This window comes from Lytechinus variegatus, chromosome 16, assembly GCF_018143015.1.
Source record: "Lytechinus variegatus isolate NC3 chromosome 16, Lvar_3.0, whole genome shotgun sequence".
NCBI lineage: Eukaryota > Metazoa > Echinodermata > Echinoidea > Temnopleuroida > Toxopneustidae > Lytechinus > Lytechinus variegatus.
The window spans coordinates 8802466-8808465 of NC_054755.1; positions in this window are offsets into that span (position 1 = coordinate 8802466).

The following is a 6000-nucleotide window of genomic DNA, read 5'->3' on the forward strand; positions in this document are numbered from 1 at the left end:
ATCGACCCATTTGTTCTCCCTCTTTCACTTTTCATATTTTAAGTCATTACACAATATCTTTAGAATATTCAATTAAAATCATTATACATGAAAAAGGTAGTTTTCGCATTTACTATGTACGGGGAATATCTCTACAACGCATTTATTACTTATTCCTTTGAAAATGCAATAAAAATCACAATGGTGATCTGAGAGGCTTTTGTCGAAAGTTGGTGGACTGGGACAGCAGATCATCCGACGATTTGCACCGGACGAACAATTGCAAATTATGTTATTGTCAAGGGTCAAGAGATTCCGATGCTGTCCCAGTCCAACAACTTTCGATAAAAGCCTCTCAGCTCCCCCATTGTGATTTGACTTGCATTTTCGAAGGAATTAGTAAGTTGTAGATTTCCCCATAGAAAAGCGAAAAGTTTGAATTGATAGGGGAGAAGGCCCACTGTGAAAAAGTGTTCATGGGTTATGGCCACCTGACCAAAATGTAATTATATATGCAATGTTGTTTCTTTTAAACGATGGGAAAAACGAAAACAACTTTTCTTCTTCTTTTTTTTTTTGCTTGTCCAATTTTCCGCGGAAGAAATGACTTTCAATTTAAGGTGAACACTTCTTTTTTGCTGGTCAAATTTTAATCAGGATAATATGCCCTCCCCCCTTCGAAAATCCTGGATCCGCCCCTGCTTCGGCAATATTTTCTGCTTTGATTAAAACCAACTGTACCATCACGCTGAAAGGGACGACTTACGCCAGTGGCGTAATGAGCCGAAATAGTTGAGGGGGCCAGATATGGCGTACCGGGCAAAAATGTTGACATTTTTACTTCATAAGTGCTGTTTTGTAATAGATTTTGACATTGTATTAAAAATATTGTATTTCTGCACCATTTCTCTTTCCTTTTCATTTCCTTTAATTTACCTTTCTCATTTTTTTTGTTGGTCATGATTTTTTTAATCTTTTGCTTTGGGGGAGGGGTAGCAAGCGACCCAGCCTTATGAAAAATAAGACAGGATTTTAACCTTATTTCTCATCATACCCCTCATTTTGCAGTCTTATTTAAAAGCTCACATGGAATAGATAGACTCCTTGTTCAAACAAAACTCTATCAAACAATCGACCCATTTGTTCTCTCTTTTTCTCCTTTCATATTTTGAGTCATTACACAGTATCTTTACAATATTCAATATTTAAGGATCTGGCGCACCCTTTAGGTGTCATTTTTTTAGAAATATGCAACGGAAATTTGAGTCTTATGTTTTGTGTGTTATTAAGGGGGAGGGCCAGAGTCCCCCATCCTCCTGTTCCGAGTTGCGTACAGCAATATAAATACATCATATTGGAGTACTTATATCACTTTGCTATTGTGTGGTATTTGTCTCGATTCTATTACGATGACAGAATGTTAAACTGATGCAAAATTTAATCATCTCTCAAGCGAGTTGGAAGGTGGGAGCCAACATGTCATAATTGGATGCATTTCATAAAGCCGTTTGTGAAGAGAGTGATTTTACAAACGAATATGGAAATATGAAGTGCCCAGAAACCTTTTATGTGACATTTAAGTGTCACTCACAGTTTCCCTTTTTGTCTTGCTACAGCTATAAAAAAATACACGTTCGTGCTTAATTTTGAAATATTTACAATTATATCGCCCGGGTGTGGCTATTATGGCAAATTGAGGGTATCAATAATTAATTATCGGTCGGAACATTAGTGTCAGACGAGCAATTACGCCATTTTTAATCAATATTGTCAATAATGGAAAAATAAGAACTATACACTTTTAGATATTGTTATTATTGAGATTTGTTTAAAGGACAAGTCCACCCCAAGAAATAAAAAATGATTTGAAAAAAAGAGAATTCTCTAACAAGCATAACACTGAAAATTTCATCAAAATCGGATGTAAAATAAGAAAGTTATGAAATTTTAAAATTTTGCTTAATTTCACAAAACAGTTATATGCACATCCTGGTCGGTATGCAAATGAGGAGACTGATGACGTCATCCACTCACTGTTCCTATTGTATTTTATTATATGAAATAGGGAATATTCTATTCTTCTCCTCATTGTCAAGTGAAACAGCGATTTATTCCTCTCTGAACATGTAGAATGAGTATTGTTTATACTAAATGATTCAGTCAAGTAAGTTCTTATTGTCAAATCTATAGAAAAAAAAATGAAATATTGTATAATTCAAACAATAAAAAAGTATAGTAAGTGAGTGAGGAACATCATCGACTGTCTCATTAGAGTTGTGCATTGCACTGTTTTTGTGAAAAATAAGCAAAACTTTAAAATGTCATAACTTTCTTTTTTTACATCCGTATTTGATGAAATTTTCAGCGTTTTGCTAGTTTGATTTTTCTCTATTTATTCAAATCAACATTTTTCTGGGGTGAACTTGACCTTTTTGTTTTTAAAATGAGAAAAGGTTAATAAGCAGAAATCATCTTTTTGTAAGTCACAACATTACAAGGAAGAAAGCTAATTCAATGATAATTCGAGTTTGAATAATTCATCTATAAAGTGTGCACATGACCTAAATCTCAGTAGAACACCTTTTCTTCTTTGATTTGTTGCTAATTTAAACAAGATAAATGATCTGTATATACACCAGAGATGCGAAATAAGGGAGAACACCAGCTTGAATTGGATTAAGAATAATGTTATAGAATTCAAATATTTACTTTTTTTCACCTCCATTCAGTTTACCGGGAAGTCTGCCCTGAATTGTTTGCATCAATGATTATGCCACTTTAATAATAATGAAACGTTTTTGTATAGAGCAAAATACATAAGCAACGTTGCATTTCTCTATTAAAGCGCTTTTTACAAAAGGAGTGGAGATGGAGGGGGGAGCATATACGTATGCTTACATGCATGGAGGCTTCCCAGTATCGTTAGTTTTACCTAGGGAGCTCACCCATGTTCGTTGTACTTCTTACCAACAAAAAGTTGATTTGAATAAAAAAAAAAGAAAATCCAACAAGCACAACACTGAAAATTTCATCAAAATCGAATGTAAAATAAGAAAGTTAGGACATTTTAAAGATTAGCTTATTTTTCACAAAATATATAGTTATATGTAAATGCAGATGAGAGAGTCTATGTCCGTCACTCACTATTTCTATGTTTTTTTTATTGTTTGAACTATGCAATATCTAAAGTTCTACAGATTTGACAATAATGACAAACTTGACTGAACCATAAAATGTTAAATGGTAATTCCACATGTTCATGGAGAAGTAAAACTTTGTTTCACAGGAAAATGTGGAGAAAACTTCAATTTTTCATATTTCATATGATAATATACAAATGAATTAGTGAGTGATGTCATGAGTTCCCTCATTTGCATAACGACCGGGTTGTGCATATAACCGTTTTGTGAAATCAAGCGAAACTTTAAAATGTCATTACTTTTCTTATCTTACACCCGAATTCGATGACACTTTCAGCGTTATGCATGTTAGATTTTTCTCTTTTTATTTAAATCATCTTTTTGTTGGGGTGGACTTGTCCTTTAAGAATGCAAATGTTAACATTTAACTGTCATTGTATATATAAAGTGAATGTTTACCCGATGAATCTTTGTTTGTTTGTAGATTTTTTTTTTCCTCGATAGGTATGACTTTGTGCAAAACCAGTTTTTTTTCTTTCTTTATTGATTTCTTCTTCTCTCCAGGTCTTTGCCTCGCCCACACTCACGTGCAAGCGGTATCCATGGTCTCTGCAGGAAGCCATGTTTTGCTTTTCGTGTTATTCTCATAACATTCCCAGTCATTGAAAATCAATCTTTTGCAATGTTGAATGATGATGAGTTTGCAATCTCTTTAGGCCGTATGCTGAAACCCTTCAGAATAATTGCAATTCGCCTTATTTTGAAAATCTTGTATCCAAGGCGATGAATTTAGCTGTAGATTCAAACGATAATAACGACAATAATTATCCACAGTTCAAACTACTTTGCTATATAAATCAATTCAAATCTCCTGATAAGTCAGCGAATACATTATGCACATATATGGAGCCTGAGCTGTACCTTCAATAATTTACGACTTTTGACTGATTCATCTCCATAAACCAATTTGTCTGAAGTCGCGTTAATGAGACATTGTTATCCTCATAACATTCCCAGTCATTGAAAATAAACCTTTTGCAATGTTGAATGGTGATGAGTTTGCAATTTCTTTAGGCCTTCAGAATAATTGCAATTCGCCTTATTTTGAAAATCTTGTATCCAAGGCGATAATAATAATAATAATAAACAGTTCTTGTATAGCGCATATCACAATTATGAATAATGTCTCTATGCGCTTCCATAGGACTTGGATATTATTACCCCAGCTGTAGCTTGGCTGCCGTAATTATTACAGCGCACACGCATTTCAAGGAATAAATTCCTGCTAGGTACCCATTCACCTCACCTGGGTTGAGTGCAGCACAATGTGGATAAATTTCTTGCTGAAGGAAATTACGCCGAGGCGATGAATTTAGTTGTAGATTCAATCGATAATAACGACAATAATTATCACAATTAAAACTACTTTGCTATATAAATCAATTCAAATCTCCTGATAAGTCAGCGAATACATTATGCACATATGAATATATGGAGCCCGAGCTGTAACTTCGATAATTTACGACTTTTAACTGATTCACCTCCACAAACCAATTTGTCTGAAGTCGCGTTAATGAGACATTGTTATCTCAGGAATCTAAGGTTATGTTCACTTCCTGGTTACACATTCGTAGAAAATAATAACAGTAACAGAAGAGGAGGAGGTGTGGGTCTCTATATTAATGTAAACCTAGAATATTTTATCCATAGTGAACACTCTTAATTGTATGAACATGATGAATGCATTGCTGATTACATCGTTATTGAAATTCAAATACAAAAATCTATGAACATTATTACCGCTATACAGACCTCCTAGCTCTAATACACATATATTTTTGGAATACTTACAAGATTTTCTACAAAATACAGTTTTTAATTAATAAGGAATATTATTCATTACCCGAGTTGGGAATAATTTTCTCTTATAAATCTCAGACCATTTTTCGATATTTTCAAGAGCCCCGTTTGGGTTAACGAAATATGATTCCCCGCGGCAAAAGTTCCGAAGAGAAACACCGAATAATAGCGAGGTTGAAAGAAGGTCTTCAAGACGCTGACTGGTCTGGAGTGTTCAGTTCGCAATACAAAATTACGCATAAAATATATTCATTACAAATTTTACCACACACTTAGATAGACACGTACCATTATTCAATAAACGTTTTAATTATAAAACGGCACCAAGACTCCCTTGGATATCGAAATCGATACTACGATCAATAAATCAACAAAAACAATTTATACTATGCCGATAAAATAAATCGTTCAGAAAAGTTGCATCGCAAATAGTAGACCGGCCAAAACGATTTTTTTTAATACTTTGGACGGCAAAATACGTTAATACTTGCTAATGCTTGGCATCCCTGCTAATATACTTGAAAAAATACCAGGAATAGCGTACGGCCGGATGCCAAGCGCACTTTTGCGTGAGAGTGTCATTTTTAGCGTAAAATTTGAAAGAATGTCGAAAATCACGCATTTTTATATCTTGACGGATTATTATCATATTTTGGATTATTTTTGATATGCAATTATTTTTATTGAGAGTTTCAAATTATAAGTTTCATAAATATGCATTTCAAATTTGAATATTACACACAAGTTTTATATGGCACAGTGAAACGTAAAACCGCGATTTCTAAAAGTTTGTGAAAACTATCAATAGTTTGAAGTTTTTTTTACGCAACTTAAATTCTTCGATTTAAATATGTTTATCCATCAAATGTATAGTAATTGTGCTAATGCTACAATTTTTTAAAAGAATTTTAAAGATGGAAGATATCTCATTTTATGTTATCCGAAAGGAGACAATGTGCATTTTACCAGGTGCGCATTTGAAAGAAAAATTGAAAATACCGTACATTATGTAAATAATATA